Source organism: Trifolium pratense, linkage group LG4 (genome assembly GCF_020283565.1).
Source record: "Trifolium pratense cultivar HEN17-A07 linkage group LG4, ARS_RC_1.1, whole genome shotgun sequence".
NCBI classification, from domain to species: Eukaryota; Viridiplantae; Streptophyta; class Magnoliopsida; order Fabales; family Fabaceae; genus Trifolium; species Trifolium pratense.
Window position 1 is genome coordinate 28,970,304 of NC_060062.1, and position 18,426 is coordinate 28,988,729.

Here is an 18,426-nt window from a genome sequence, read left to right on the forward strand (position 1 = left end):
GTCACAAACCTATTGATGAGCAGGAAATAGCTCTTCAACAGTTTGTGCATCTCAACCTTGGGAAGAGCAAAGCTGCTAATAGAATTTATAATGTTTTGAGACATAGAGGAGAAGGACTCGGCTATGAATATGGTAGAACATATTCAAAGCTGAAGACCTTTGCCAAAAAGGTTGGAAAATCTTGGGTTTATTATGTTGTTCCACCAAGTGAAGAGGGAAAGAATCCTGGTATTGTTGAAAATGACAATGATGATCTGAGTGATTTAGAAGCTGGCAGCTCAGAGGAACCTAGTTCCTCAGGATCTGGAAAGAAAAGTTCAGAAGATAGAAGTTGTTCAGAACCCGAGAACATCAGTTCAGAAGTTCTGAAAGCTTCAACATCTGAGACTTCAAATTCTGGATCCAAAGGAACTTCAGTACCTGAAGCTAGTCAATCTAAAAGATCAGAAGTTTTTAAAAGAAAAAATTCAAACTCCAAATCTCAGATGAAGTACAAGACTCAGATTATTTATGATTCTAGAGTCAGTAGATATAATCAATCAGAACATGGGATTGATGATAAATACAAACCCTGGAATCATAAACAATCCAAATCTTGGAACAATAACATATTTCAAACAAAGAAAAAATTTCAAAAAGGTTATTATTCCAAACCAAGATCTTTCTCTAACACTAAACAACATAGTAAGCATTTGTGGACTAACAAGCGTGGACCCAGAAGATGGGTACCAAGAGCTGAAATAATGTATCATTCAGATTTACCAACTAGGAAAGGATATGTCCTACCTAGAGTGTGGAAACAAGTCCTATGCAAAGGAAGAAGGGCTTATGTCCTAGACAAATGGCTGACAAGTTCTCAAGTTAACAATCAGAACTTGATAAATGAAGAGGAAGAATACTGGGATGACTTTATCATTAACCTTGATGAAGATCGCAATGATTAAAGTTGTTTCTCATACTGCCTGCCACTCAAAGAAGTATCATGAAACACTCATGGTATCTGGATAGTGGATGTTCAAGGCATATGACTGGTGACAAACAACTATTTTCTAAGCTGACTATGAAAGAAGGAGGATCTGTTGGCTTTGGAGGCAATCAAAAAGGAAAGATAATAGGTACAGGTACAGTAGGTAATTCTTCCCTATCTATTAATGATGTTTGGTTAGTAGATGGACTCAAACATAACTTATTGAGCATAAGTCAATTTTGCGACAATGGTTATGTAGTTGTCTTTAATAAGGAATCATGTACTGTATCTAAACAATCTGATAACTCCATTATATTCAAAGGTCTGAGAAAGAACAATGTTTATAAAATTAATCTTTCTGATTTGAATGAACAAAAAGTGTTGTGTCTTTTGACCTTGAGTGAAGAAAAATGGATCTGGCATAAGAGGTTAGGCCATGCTAACTGGAGGTTAATCTCTAAGCTTAGTAAGCTTGACCTTGTCAGAGGTTTACCAAAAATCAAATATCACTCAAACACACTTTGTGGTTCATGTCAAAAAGGAAAGATTACAAAATCATCTTTTAAACCTAAGAACATTGTCTCTACCTCAAGACCATTGGAACTTCTTCACATTGATCTTTTTGGGCCAGTTCACACTGCCTCTATCAATGGAAAGAAGTATGGATTAGTAATTGTTGATGATTACAGTAGATGGACTTGGGTAAAATTCTTAAGAACAAAAGATGAAGCTTATGATGAGTTTAGCATCTTCTGCAAACAAATTCAAAATGAAAAAGGCTACACTATTTTAAAAGTTAGAAGTGATCATGGTGGAGAATTTGAAAATGAACCTTTTGAAAACTTTTGTGAAAAATATGGCATCTTGCATGAATTCTCTTCTCCTAGAACTCCTCAACAAAATGGGGTTGTAGAAAGGAAGAATAGAACTCTGCAAGAAATGGCCAGAACCATGATGCATGAAACAAATGTAGCAAAGTTTTTATGGGCAGAAGCTGTAAACACAGCATGTTATGTTCAAAATAGAATCTATATCAGATCTAAGTTGAACAAAACTGCTTATGAATTGTTCAAAGGAAGAAAACCTGATATTTCTTATTTTCATCAGTTTGGATGTACGTGTTACATCTTAAATAACAAAGTCCATCTAAAGAAATTTGATGCTAGAGGTTATAAGGGTATTTTTATAGGATACTCTGAACGCTCAAAAGCATACAGACTGTATATTTCTGAAACACATACTGTGGAAGAAACTATGCATGTCAAATTTGATGACAAAGAGCCTGACCAAGTGTCAGAGCTTGTGGAAGGTTTGTCTAGATTTCAGGTATCAGAGGATCAATATTCAGATATTCCAAACTACTCAGAACATCCATTCTCTGAAGAACCTCTGAACATAACAGTTCCTACAGACTCTGAACAACAAAGAACTGAAGCAACTGCTGAACCTGCTGTTGATGAGTCTGAAGATGATGAGTCCCCAAGAAATACTTTCAAATACAAATCATCACATCCAGAGGAACTGATCTTAGGCAACAAGGATAGTCCAAGGAAGACAAGATCTCAACTAAGAAATGAGGAATCTTTAGTTGGTCTTATCTCAATGATGGAACCTTCAAAGATTGATGAAGCTCTGAAGGATGATGCTTGGATTGTAGCAATGCAAGAAGAGCTGAATCAATTTCAAAGGAATGATGTATGGACTTTAGTGCCCAAACCTTCACACAAGAACATTATTGGAACAAAATGGGTATTCAGAAACAAGTTGAATGAACAAGGTGAAGTGGTAAGAAACAAGGCTAGATTGGTTGCACAAGGTTATAGTCAACAAGAGGGGATTGACTATACTGAAACCTTTGCACCAGTTGCTAGACTTGAAGCAATCAGGTTACTTCTATCCTATGCTGTTAATCATGGAATAACCTTGTATCAGATGGATGTTAAAAGTGCCTTCTTAAATGGTTTTATTTCTGAAGAAGTGTATGTTAAGCAACCTCCTGGTTTTGAAGATGTCTCAAACCCAGAACATGTTTTTAAATTGAAGAAATCACTGTATGGTCTGAAACAAGCTCCAAGAGCTTGGTATGATAGACTCAGTAATTTTCTTCTTGAAAAGGGTTTTGAGAAAGGGAAGGTTGACTGCACACTCTTTAGAAAAACAACCAAAGAAGACATTTTAATCATTCAAATTTATGTTGATGATATTATCTTTGGTTCAACTAATGCTTCCTTGTGCAAGAATTTTTCTAAGATAATGCAGGATGAATTTGAAATGAGCATGATGGGAGAATTGAAATTCTTTCTTGGAATTCAAATCAATCAGAAGAAGGAAGGAACTTATGTTCATCAATCAAAATATACCAAGGAACTTCTGAAGAAGTTCAATCTAGATGACTGCAAGATAATGAACACTCCTATGCATTCAACTACCAACATGAGCAAGTCAGATGATGAAGGAAAAGTAGATCAAAAGATCTACAGAGGTATGATTGGTTCCTTACTCTATCTGACAGCCTCTAGACCAGATATTTTATTCAGTGTTTGCTTATGTGCAAGATTCCAGTCAGATCCTAGAGAGTCTCATCTTACAGCTGTAAAGAGAATCTTTAGGTATCTGAAAGGAACAACCAATCTTGGACTTCTCTATAAGAAATCCAATGATTATGTGCTAAATGGATTCTGTGATGCTGACTATGCTGGAGATAAAATTGAAAGAAAATCCACAAGTGGCAATTGTCAATTTGTTGGTAAAAACCTTATCTCCTGGGCTAGTAAAAGACAAACTACTATAGCATTGTCTACAGCAGAAGCAGAATACATTTCAGCAGCTAAGTGTTGCACACAACTACTCTGGTTAAAATATCAGTTAGAAGATTATCAGGTAAGCAGTAACAATATTCCTTTATATTGTGACAATACTGCAGCCATTCATTTATCTAAAAATCCTATCCTACACTCTAGAGCCAAACATATTGAAATCAAACACCATTTTATTAGAGATTATGTTCAGAGAGGCATTATAGATATTAAGTTTGTTGATACTGAAAATCAATGGGCTGACATATTTACTAAAGCCTTACCTGTTGAAAGATTTGATTTTATAAAGAAACATCTGAACATGTTTTCAATCTCTGAATGAAAATTTTTTTTGGCAATTAAAGTGTAAGAGGTTATGTATATCAGAACTTATGTCTCAGAACATCTGAAACACAAGCTCTGAAGTACTTAACTCTGATAGAGAATTTTAAATATCTCAGAGGCTCTGAACTATTTAAGTGGGAAACGTTTAGTATTCACTGCTGAACAGTTGTCCATTAAAATAGCAGTTACCGAGTAAATTTCTGCACGTGGTCTACGTGTGTCAGGTAGTGGGTGGTTAATGATGATTTTTGGTATTCAACTTTCTGTCAATTAGCGTAACTTCCCAAATTTGCTATTTTCATGTTAACTGTGTGCATTTAAATAAAACTTACACAATACACTTGCACACTTCTCACTCTCACAACCTACACTTTCATTTTTCTCTCTAAACCTCCAACAAACTTTCTTTCTCTCTCATTAGTTTCCAAACCCTACCCTAATCTCCAACAATGGCCGGACCTTCGTCTTCTTCGTCAACTAAGATTCCACCATTTATGTTCAAGAACCTTCAGATTGTTGGGAACGAGATGGAATTTCCAGAATCTGAACTCACGTTTCTGTCAGAAAAGATGGTTGATTTCGACGGTCTACAAGCTAATGGTTTCGACGTTAAAAAGTACTTTATCACTCAGGGATGGGATAAGTACTTCGACATGCTTAATGGTCCTATTTATCCAGATTTGCTGAAGAAATTCTGGATGAAAGCTAAGGTTTTTGACAAGCATGAAGCTAAGAAGGAAGAACTTGCTGCAATTGAGAGGAATCCTAGTCTGAAAGGAAAAACTAGGAAGGAAATGGGTCTGTTGGAATTCACTGGTATACAGATTAGGTCTAATATCTGTGGGATGAACATGGCATTCTCGCCTATTCATTTTAATGCTCTGCTTGGTCTGCCTAACTCTGGGATAGAGTTAGATGTTTTTGAAAAGGATACAAGATACAGAGATGATCTTCTGCATCTCATCTGCACAGACTTCTCCTTGAAAGGGAAAGTAAAAGGATTGACTGATGAATGTAGAGTTCTCTTCAAAATCATCTTAGCTGCTATCAGTCCAAGAGTTGGAGGGACTGATACAATCTCCTGGACTCATCGTCATCTGTTGTATTTCCTTCTGACGGGAAAGAAGGTGAATCTTGGAGACTACTTTTTTGAAAGGATATGTGAAGCAATCTTTGCTAGCAAATCTCAGAGGAAAACAACTATTGTTTATCCTAGGCTGCTTTCAGACCTTCTGCATCAAGGTCATGTTGTTCAGAACTTAAAGAAATTTCATCCAGAACTTGTGGAGAAGAAGTTCTCGCCTGAAATTCTACATGCCAGTTTCCTTACCAAGATGCGTCTTATTTCTACAAAGCTAGTTCCACCTCCACAAGAATTATCTGCTCGTCTTGAAGATTGTTTATATGTGGATGGATATCCGATTATTTCAGAAGCTGATGCTGAGCACATCATTCAGGACTATTTGGAAGTGCTCAGAAAAGAAGGATTCATTGTTGATAGGAGTATGATTCCTCCTGCTCCTGCAAATTTGTATAATCCTACAAGGAGACCTAAGAGAAAGGCTGTTTCTCAAGCTGATCAACCTAAGCCAGATCTCTTGGCTCAGAAGAGGATTAAGGTGGAGCAAGCTGATGCTGAAAAGAGAACCAAGAAAAAGCATGAAGAAACTGCAACCAAGGCTGCTGAAGGAGCTTCCAAAGAGCCTATAGTCGTTGAAGTTGACAGCTCATCTGAAGAGTCTGAATCTGAAGATGAGACTGAGTCTGATGAAGAGACACTAGCTGAAAGACTTCGTAGAAGACCTGTTCCTGTTCCTAAAGGTAAAGATAAGTCTTCTAAGTACATCTTTAATGAAACTGAGATTGGAATAGGTTACACCAAACCACTCAGAACTGTACTTCCAACCTCTGATATTCCAACCTCTGACAACCCTTTGTCTGAACTAGAGAAACATCTTAGTCCAGATCCTCTAAATAATCAAACCTTCACCCAGAAACCTCCATCACCCCCTAAACCTAAATCACCTCAACCTAAACCCCAAAAAGAAACACCTATCATCTCACCATCTGAACCTGAATCACTTATTCCTAACCCTGAACAAGCTTCAACCACAAAACAACCATCTCCAATTAAACCTGCTGAACCATCATCCCAATTTAAATCTCCTGAACAATCTAACCCTGAACCAACTTCTGAACCAATTCCTGAACCTCAACCTCAACCAAGTGCTGAATATATTTCTCCTGAGCGTATTCATACTTGTGCCCCCAAGCCTTCAGAGGCAGAAGTTGTTATTATTGACAACCCTGCTACTGAAACACCAAACCTCTCTACCATTCCCAATCCTTCACCCTCATCATCTAACCTTTTTAGTAATCTATCCACTCAGTTTCATGATGACTTGGTTAGATTATCTCTGTTAAAGGACAGGTTTTTAGTATGTCCTTCTGATGTGGACCTAGAAGTGTCAAGCATTAAGGCAAGGATTTGCAATGCTTTGGATGATGCTGCTGAAGAGATTAAGGCTGTCGTTGGAAGAAGAGATCTGGATGTTATAAGCTTCATGAAGGTCAGTCTGGCTAGGGCTGAGTTGAAGAGGTTAACGTCTTTCAATCATGAAGAATCTGAGCGTGCTAAGCTTGAAGCCCTTGCTGCTGCTGAACAGCGTTTATCTGCTTTCAAGGTTTGCTGGATTGATTCCAAGCTCTTTCAGAGTCTTGAAGCTCACAGGGTTGAGACGGAACGTCTGGAAGAAGCTGTTGCTAGAGTTGCCCAGTTGGCAAATGAGCTACATCAAGAGGATGCCCCAGAAGAGGATGTACTGGATGTACTGAATCAGGATGATGTTCTGATGATCGATTATCCAGAGGAAGGTGAATCATCTGATAAAGGCAAGGCACCTTTGGTTGAAGAACAAGCAACTTTGATTGAAGATCAAGCTCCTGTGGTTGTTGATCAGTTCCAGATCTTTCAAGAAGCTCTGAGGGAGCAACAAGAAGGTTTAGAAAGGCAAAGGACAGCTCACCTCAACCTGGAATCCAAAGTGGATGGTCTAGTTTCCAATGTGGGATCGCTGAATGACAAATTTGACCAACTCTTAGCTTTCCTTAAGAAACCCTAGGATTCTATGCACATTTTCTTTATGTTTTGTTTATGTTTTGCTTGATTATTTTTTTTCTTCTGAACTTGTTATTCATATTTTTTGTCTAAACAATTTCTTTTTGGATTTTCACTTAGTTATGTGGTTTGTTATTATTTTTGTTTGTGCAAACTTTCTTTGATAAATAAGACCATAAGAACACAAGATGTTTTTAAAACGAAAATTTTTATTAATGATCTAACCATGTTGAGTACATTGGTAAAAAGAAAAAGAAAAAGACAACCTAATCCTAATCAGATGGATAATACTCAGAAGAAATCTCAGATTTCTCCTCAGCATCCTCTGATGAAATTTCTATGGGATCTGGGTTCTGTTCTTCTTCTTCTTCTTCTTGTTCTTCTTCTGGAACATAGCTAGCCAAGAACTCCACATAGTCAGCATCATCTTCATTCTCTTCAGCTTCAGAATCTGATGAGATGATTATAATCTCAGCTTCTTGTGGTTTCTTGTTGTCTTCTTTATTTTTCTCATCTTCTTCGCGTTTTTCGTCTTCTTTCTTTCTCCGAAACTCTGCAATGCGTGAACTAAACCTTCTCATTCTTCCTAATCTCTCTTGCTTTACTCGTTTATTCTTAGTTTTACGTGAAGAAGGCATGTTAACTCGTTCACCTTTTTATAAACTTTTAAGCGCGTTGTTTTTTTTTGTCTTTGAAATAAATTCACCTTTGTAACAACCACTCTTCTTCTTTGACTGTCTTGGTTATATAAATTTTCTTTTACTTTTTGATAATGACAAAAGGGGGAGTAGTTACGCATTAATTGATAAGTGATAAGTTTCCAAACTGAAACCACGCCTTTTATCTCGCTATTATCCGTTAAGTTAAAAGTTGTTACTTTTAAGTTGTTTTACGTATTTCAATGCGGAGACTAAGTTAGTTGAAACTGAAATAAATTTCATAAGTAAGGATAAGTTAAGAGTGCAATTTTAACTTAGCCTTATGAGACTTAGGGGGAGAGCTTGCAAACCTCTCACTCTGAAGAAAGATATGAAATTTGTTTTATTTCAAATTATCTTAATCTTATACTAAATTAAAATATCATGGATAAAACTTAAAGCCTTGGCTTTAAGGAGTATCAATCTTAGGGGGATCTTGCAAACCTCACAAACCTAAGAGAAACATGATAAGTTAATTTAACAACAATTGTCAATTAATACTTATGTTTGTCATCATCAAAAAGGGGGAGATTGTTGGAACAAAATTGATTTAAAAATGTTTGCCCCTAAATCTATAAAGGTTTTGATGATAACAAAGTATTAATAAACAATTGGAAGGACTAAAAATTTATTTTAAGTGCGCAGATATAAGCATCAGATAAGCTCTGAGTGAAGCTCAGAGGATGTGAATTCAGAAGTTCACAAGTGTTCAGAAGATGTTGGACTTCAGAAGTTACAACCTTCAGATGATGAAGTCTTCAGAACCTCTTGAGTGACTAAAGTTTCATCAACCTCTGAAGATCTTTTTGAAAGCTGTAAAGATTCCCTTTTGCAAGTCAACTCTTCTACCAATGAAGAAAAGGACCTTTCAAGCCTGATCAGTTCAGCTACTCTCGTTTTGTCTGTCCTAACTTGAGAACGTGGGTCTTCAGACTTGTTAGCTGAATAAGGAAAGTCCACTCTGCAGTAGTCAAAGTATCTGAAACTCTTACTCAGTTTAGATACAAACAAACTGCATCAAGACAGACTACTTGAAGACAAAAGATTATCAACTCCAACGGTTCTTTTTGCAACGACTCTTTTCTGGTGGTATATATACTAGAAGGATCAGCTGCATTATTAACAAGAATCATTAAGGATTGAACGTGCGCTGAACAAACTCTGAATTCTGTGTATACAAGCTCTGAACCTCTTATCAAGTGTTTTTGCACTTTAGTCAAATACTCTGTACTATTTGTATTTGCTCTCTTTAGGTTCATCTAAGAGCATTTTGTATATTTTCATATACTTTACTATTACTTGAGGAAACTTAAGCTTGTGTGCTTAAGTGTGAAGTCTTAAGCTTGTGTGCTTGAGCATTGTTGAGAAGTCTCTTGCTTGTGTGCTTGAGCAGGTGTAATCTTGTGTGATTATAGTGAAATCCCTTGGAAGTGCAAGGGGACTGGACTACTCTCGTTTTGTGAGAGGAACCAGTATAAATTGCTTGTGTGATCTCTCTCTCTCTCTTAACTTGTTTATTGTGTTATTTATCCGCTGCCGTTGTAGTTAAGTTAAGAACTTGAAAAAGTTTTAAACTTGACTAAAACACAATTCAACCCCCCCTTCTTGTGTTTTCACACCTTCAAATTGTGCTAAAAACATGTTAGTTTAGAAATTGTGCTAAATACTTTTTCCTCCCACTTAGAATTGTACTAAAAACTTTCTAAATTAAATTAAAAAAAGACAAAAATTATTAAATAAAAATTGTTGATGCTCATTTGTCAAAATAAATTTTAGAAATTATTAAAACCGTAGATGTTAAAATATATTTACAGATATTTAGAAAATATAATCACACATATATTTAAACATATTTACACACAACTAAAATTCACCAATAATTCAAAAATTATTAATTTAATTTACATAATAATATAACTTTTTGGATAAATTAAGTACATATTCTAAAAGAATGTTTACGTTACGGCTGAAAATAAAATAGTGGAATATTTATAAGAATAAGATGACATTTTTTTAAGCAAATAAGAAGATGACACATGTTAAATCTTAAATTCATCTATAAGACTTTCTTTACCTTAACCAAAATTCAAATTTATAAAATCTTCGTCCAAACTTATATATTGACAACAATAAATATTCAAGTTTATATAATATAATAAGAAAATAAATGTTCAAGAAAATATTAAATAAGAGGGACAAAAACTAACAATAATTTTGAAGAGACACAAACCTCACCAAGAAAAAGAAAAACAAACCAAAAACAAAAGGACTAAGCAAAAAAAAAAAAGTGAACCAAACAATAGACTAAAAAATTGGGACTAATAAAGTTGGAATAAAATTTCACCAAGTGAATAAGTGAGAATAAACTCCAAGAAAACGAGAGATGAGTAAGTAGATAAGCTATTTGGAACCTTAAATTGCATAGAACGTAGTAAGCAAAATATGCTATTTGATACATAATTTTCAAAAAATGAGAACACATGGAACAAATAGTCAAATTCACCATATATGAATCATATTCTATAATCAAAACTTTTTTTAACATTTCTCATGAGCAATATTGTCTTCAAGTATAATTAGGTATGCCTCCAACTCTTATTGAAAATAATAAAATAAGGGATACATCAAAAATAAAAAACAAAGTGACATTTGACTATAAAATTGCAACTCATATAAAGAAAACTAAAATCTTATATTATTACACTAATAAAATAAAAAATGATACATCCTTTCAAACTTATGAAATATTATAAGAGATCTATTACATTAAAATGTAAACAAACTACGATATAAATTAATAAAAAATCTAATATTTCTAAACAACTTTTTTTTTACTCATATACTAATATTAAATATAATCATATTTTAAAATAATATCTATTATTTAACTATATGTGATTATAGTTATCGCAATTTTTATTTTTTATTTATAAAAATATTTTAATTTTATATTTTAATCAAACCCGTGCAACGCACGGGTTTATCCCTAGTAATTGTAGTAAAATAAACATAAATTACGAATCCGGAAGATTTATTATATATAATACAAGTAAACTATGAGTCATGAAAAACCATAGTATGATATAATAGAGCTATGAATCAAGAAGATTCATTAATAGTTCCAAAAAAAAAAAAAGAGTGTAAGCATTGAAATGCACTAGAAAATTTGATGCTTGAAATATCATATTTGTTAAGCTATGACTATTGATTTTCATATAGAAAATGTTTATCTCGCTGATTGTGCAACAACGCACAATAGATTATAATTCGCATCCTTGGCAATGAAAGAATCAAATGTGAGCACCATATCTGGTACTGTAAAAATGATCGAAAGCTTCAGAAGAGATAATGTATTGTTACATTAAAGAACAAAGCACAATGCTAATACAGTAAGTCCCGTAGAAATTTATTAAGTTTCAAAGATATATTCGTCTAAATGAATATCATATTGAAACAAGAAATGGAAAGATGCCGAATAGTGATGCAAGAATTATTGAAAGCTCCAGAAGAGCTAAAATATTGTTATTTAGAGGAACTCAAGTAAATATTAAGAATGCATGATAGTGCAATTGAAGTACAAATTATTGTAAACCAGAAGTTTACAAATCATATTAAATTTATCGTTGGCAAGACCGGTTGGGTCATCCCGGATTTATTATGATGCAAAAAAAAAAAAAACTATAGTTATGTATTGAAGGACCTCAAGTTTCTTCATTCTAATAATTTTTGTGTTACCAGTTCCCAAAAAGAAATTGATAATTTGAGAAATTAGACCATTTAGACATTTTGTGACTTAAATTGATGCATCAACTAAATTGGTCAGATGTATGTTGTTAACTCACAACCAGAAGTTTGTGAAAATGTTTTCTCAAATAGTGTTGCTAAGATATAATTTTCTAAATTCTTAGATGATGACTTCTAATTTTATATTTTGGGAACATTCAAACATGGTATGTGAGATAATGATTCGCATCAAGCCAACAAGTTATTACGAGTTCTCCCCTGGTTTACAATTTGAACTTTGGTTTATAAACATGATTCCCATATAAGCATTTTTGGATGTGTTGTGTATGTGCAATTGCTCCAATATAATGCATTTAAATGGGTAGTAAAAGAATATTGGGAAAATAATTTTTATATGAATCTCCAAATTGAGCCAATAATTGGAGATATTTTTACAGCCCTGTAGGCTGGTTATCAATTGGTGAATTAGTTTTCCCAATATTAGGGGGAGATAATAAGCAGCTAAAAATATGAACTAGAAGTTCAATTGAAATGTTTGAAATAAATTATTAATTGTTATTTTGATCCTCTTAGAAATCAATATGAACCAGAAGTTCAAAAAGATAACTCATTTGCAAAGTTTATGAAATCAATCAACAGCTGCTAAAGCTCCAATAAAAATGAATGTCCTTGTTGGACAATCTAATATTGCAAATGATTCTTAACCACGCTTGAAGCATGGTAAGCAAATCGGTTTCAAGGATAAATTCCTCAAATAAGATATGGAGCTAAAAACAAAGATGACCCAAGTGAGGATATGAAAATTCCAAAAGAACATTCGACATAATTGATTTTGCAGTTCCAGAAGAACTTATCAGGTACCTGAAATTTATGAAAATAAAGAGATCTCGACGAATTATGTCATTAATGGAATACGATGGAACCGAAAGAAAATCAACGTTGACGATGATTATTTATATAATATAGCGCTATATATTACAAGAAATAATGAGGATCATGAATTAAAGTCTATTAAGGATTATAGGCAATGAAATTATTGACTAAATAGATAGACGTGATTGATACAATATTAAAGTAGCTTTGCAAAGCGAAATGTTTTTGGACTAGTAGTTCATTTCATCTGCAGATGGAAACAATTCGATATGAATAAGTTTTCAAGAAAAAAGAAAATAATGAAAATAAAATATTTAGAGTTTGAATGATTATTCAAGTATATCGATAAATGTCTATCATTGATTTTCAAGAAGCATATTCACCTAAAGTGAATTCCAAAACTTCTTTGTAATTAATTAAGTTGAGTAGCATATGAAATACTCAATTTATGTGAAATATGTGTTTTAACGTATTTGATTGGCTCACTTGATAATGATGATTATATGAAAATCCTAAAAGGATTTAATTTTCGTAAGACACATATATATTGGAGAGATGACTTAATAAACATGAATAACTCTCCTTATATACTCGAGCAACATCTATATGCATGTTGTATAATATTCTTGTTGAATATTTCCAAGTGAGAAATATGAAAATGACAATTTGTTCATTTTAAGAAAATATTTGGCAATAAATTTGATATATTTAAGATTTATGTCGATGATAAAAATATGATCAAGAGACTCATGAAGAGCTTGAGATATTGTCATTTCTTACAAAATAAGTATTTGAAGAATGCTTCGTGAATCATGAACCTTATATAAAACATGATTCTATATGAAATTGTTGTAAGTTCATCAATAGTGAATTACTAATTGGTCCTGAAGTACCATATATCAAATGCTAATATATTTGTTGAGAAATATCATTTACTATAAATATTATCAAAACTCCTGAAGAGCTTCTGAAATTCGTAGATTAAAGAAATATGTTGGATGCGCAAAGTTTATTTGGAATCGCAAATTTATAATAAAATTATATAGCAAAAGTATTAGGACAGTTTGACATGGACAAATCTGTTGTGTACTAAAATGGTTGCGATGTCATTTGATCTGAGCAAAGATCGTGTAATGCATCTAGAAAATGATGAACAATTTGAATTGGTCCTGAAGTACCATATTTTAATTCAATTAAGGACACTGATATATTTTACTATATATAGTTATAGTTATACATGTCGTGATATTTTATTCAGCTAACACAGATATTGGAACAAAGTCAAGCATAATATATACCTTAAAGAAACACCAATATCATCCAATCGTGTGAAGATTTCAGCACTACATCAAGCAAGTTGAGAAGACGTTTTTGTCGAGATCTGTAATTCAACACATACAAGAAACTTGATGTTTTTATTACAAAAGGATGGTTCATGCAACAATTCAATATGAAGATAATATCAGACTCACTGCTAATTTGGAGAAGAACATAATAAATAAGATATGACAGATCTATCTACAAAGTCAACTTCAAGTAAAGCTTTTGATCAACTAGTACTGGAGATTATTTGGTTTTTCATCTCCTGTATAATTGTCTTTATGAGAGGGAGACACAAATATTTACTGCACTCTTTTTCCCTTCACCATGGTTTTATCCCACTGGGTTTTTCTGGTAAGGTTTTTAATGAGGCAGTTCACACATAAATGATGATGTACTCTTTTCCTTCACTTGAATTTTTTTTAGAGAAAGAATATCCTTCATGGACATTCAAGGGGAAGTGTTATGAATAATATGTAATGAATGCCCATTATGTGGTAGGTTTTCTTGTCCCCTAGTGTGTCCTATAAATGACACTCTTATTTCCATGTAAACACACACTTGTGAATAAGTCTATTCCTTTCTCTTATCATTTTCTCTTCTTCTTCTCTATTCTTCCATATTATTGTTCATGCTTAGAAATAGTTTATAACAAAAATTATAAAAAAACAATACGTTTGTATTTTTCCAGTGAGGGGTTGAAGCGAGATTAATGGGAGAGAGTGTCTAAGGAGAAATAGAGTGAAAATAGATTTTATTGTGTGTTTGAAGTCTATGATAATCTATATATGCCCTTGCTTTATCAAATTGTTAAAAGAAATTTTGAAAACTAATGGTCCATCATGCACAATTTGCTTAACCCGCCCATGGAAGCATCGGCCGAAAGACAACAAATTTTTTTTTTTTATTAGGTGGATAACTGGAGTGTCTGAGATTCGAACCCCGACTCCTGCGTATATAACGCGATGTCCCTACGAATTGAACTAAGCTCATTGGGACAAAGACAACAAAATTTTATACACACTATAAAATTTTACATAAATCAAAATTGTTTGCTATCGACTAAAATATACTATATATTTCAGGCTTTAGCTAAAATGAAAGAGTGAGACAAGTGGTGCATGGTACACCACTTGTCAATATCTCGATAACGAAAATAAATTTTATAAAATCTACCGTTTGATTGAAAGTTTATATCATATAGATCATTCATATAAATTTTTAGAAAAATTGAACATCATTTGATATGTTATTGAGACTCATCAAGATTAACGGTTTATGAATTTTTACTGAATACCGTGAATTTTAGTCTGAATCAATAACACATCAAATGATGTTCAATTTTTTTAAAATTTTATATGAATGATCTATATGATATAAACTTTCAATCCAACGGTGAATTTTATAAAATTTATTTTTGTTATCGAGATATTGACAAGTGGTGCACCACTCTTTCATGTTAGAAGTGGCCTATGTGTCAAATAAATGAAGAGTTCCGTAATATTTATAGAAATCCCACGCAAAGACTAGAGTTTTTTTTTACCAAGACTAAGACTAGAGTTGAGTATATGAATTAACATGACAATTTAAGTGTGCTTCACACTATATCGCAACTTAAGTGCCCTTTCCAATTAATATTTTTATATTTATAGATACAAGCCAGAAATCGAATATCTAATTACTTGTTTAAGGGATTCGTGTTAGGAACAATATTCCCGTTTTGTTCGAGGTAGATGGAGGAGAGGGGAGATGATGGGGTAATCTTGACAAAAAAATGTTTTTTTTTTATTAAATTTTTTTTTAAAACGTTTTTTATTATTAAAAAAAAGATTTTAAAACAAAATTTTTAAATTGGCAAAGAGAATATTTGTTTTTGTTTTTATTTTTTTTTCAAGAATAAAAAAAATATTTAATAAAAAGAATTTTTTTTTTGTCAAGATTACCCCCTCACCTCCCCTTCATCTACCTCGAACCAAACGGACCCTAAAGAAGAAAATAAACATAACCAAAACACAAGAATATAATGTGGAAACTCCAAACCAGAGAAAAAAAACCACAACAGTTGTCTAAACCGACAACTAGAGAATAATCACTATGTGAAAATTATTACAACAGATAGACTTTTCTCACTCTCTCACCTCAATGCCCCAATACAACCACACTCTCACAAAGCAAATATTTAAACTAAGAGTCAGATATAAGCTTAAAGTGCTACTGACTGGTGCAATTATTAAAGAACTTAGGTCCATTATATAGCCTTGATTCACTATTTTTTAACGTCCTTCTTTATTTAAGAAACTAGGCGATGTGGGACTTGACAATCAATCCCAACAATCTCCACCTTGATTGCAAGAGTTTCATCCTCCGCTTCCATTATCTATACCGACAATCATACTCCACCATAAAAAAGTATACTTCACTTGGAATTAAACCATCCCAAGATTTTTCTTCACTTGGAACTAAACCATCCCAAGAATTTTATGTCGAAACCTGCTGAAAGGTTATGGTGCAACTCTCATGTTGGATTTCAGGAAGTTTTTCTGCCATCGACACATCTCACCACACACCTTGCATCAATGCAAACCAATGCCCGTGTGTTCTTATGAATCTGCTAGCAATAACTTGTCATCTCTCGTGGTATAGCGGAAATACCATAAGAACATACTTTATCTTCTACATAAGATCACCATCATCTCCCAAAACAAGGGAGACATTATTATAGCACTTGTCTCAGAGTCCTTTTTAGATACTACTCCACCTGGACAATTTCTCTTTAAATGCCAAGATCTTCCAAACTTCCAACACGACAGATTCTTTGCATGGATCTTCTTCCCATTAGCCCCACTTCTTGTTAGCAACATCGAGCTTGATGAAGTGCTTTCATCACTTTTCATCCTCCTTTCTTCAGAAATAATTTTAGTTGCAACTTCTTCAAAATTCAATTTTTCCTTCCCATACTTCAAAACAGGTTTGAGATGAACATAAGAAGATGGAAGGGACCAAATGAGCCTTAACTCCTTATCTTCGTCATCAATCTCAACTTTAATAGATTCTAACTCAGAAACAATATTATTTAAAGTACTAAGATGATCAGAGATTTTCGTACCCTCATCCATGCGCAAATTGTGAAATTGCTCCTTCAACAGCAACCGATTTGAGATGTCCTTTGCCTGATACAACCGTTCAAGCCTTTCCCAGAGTTCCTTGGCTGATGACAGATTATACACATTCGCAAGAACATTCTTTGCCAAACACAAGCGAATTGCACTTGCAGCTCTCAAATCTAGTTCCTCCCACTTGTCAGCCTCCATCTTGGAAGTGTTTCCTTTCAGCGCCTTGTGTAAACCTGATTGTATCAACACATCATTGACTTGTACTTTCCACAAGTCAAAGTTGATTCTTCCATCAAACTTCTCAATGTCAAACTTCATAGCACTTGAATAAGACATAGCAAAACCCCTTCTTTAGCACCTTCAGAATATCAAACCGAAGCTCTGATACCACTGTTAGGAAATAACAACACCAAAGAAGAAAATAAACACAATCAAAACACTAGAATATAATGTGGAAACTCCAAACCGAAGAAAAAAACCACAACAGTTGTCTAAACCGACAACTAGAGAATAATCACTATGTGAAAATTATTACAACACATAGACTTTTCTGACTCTCACCCCAATGCCCCAATACAACCACACTTTCACAAAGTAAATATTTAATCTAAGAGTTAGATATAAGCTTAAAGTGCTACTGACTGGTGCAATTATAAACAAAGAAATTAGGTCCATTATATAGCCTTGATTTCCTCTTTGCTTCACCATTCTAAGCGATGTGAGACTTTCGATAGCTATTTTTTAACATTCTTCTTTATTTTAAGAAACTAGGTGATATGGGACTTGAGAATCAACCCAAACAATTCAAGATCCTTAACATTTAAATTAATTTATTATTGGAATGGGAAATAGTTATATAATTGTCTATTTCATTTAAACTTGCTTTCGCACCACATAGTTAAATTAATTAGTCTACAAACCCATAAATAAAAATAATAATATTTTTTTTGAAATAGTCGAAGTTAGTAGAGTAATTGTTAGTGTTAGTTTTTTTTTCCACCTCACCAAAATTTGAATTCAGGATCTTTACTCCTTAGCTCCTTTCACGATTACTTCAAATCAGTTGAACTACTCACCCCACCCAATAAAAATAAAATATTAAATGGAAAGAAATAAAAAAGAAAATATAATTCCCAAAATAATTACACAATTTTTAAATAATGATCAAACACAATATCAATAAATGATCAAACACAATATCAATAAAATGTACCCCAAAAAAACAATGACCAAACACAATTTTTCATACTTAAAATAATACTCAAACCATGATTAAAAAACTTCCTTAAATTCCGAAATAATACTCAAACCATGATTATAAAAATCATGATATAAAATAGCCCGACTTTACTCATGATATATCTTATTTTCTTACTTCCTCCGTCTCAAAATAAATGAACTAATTTAAATTTAGTGTACTATTCATATAATCTATTTTAACAATATTTTTCCA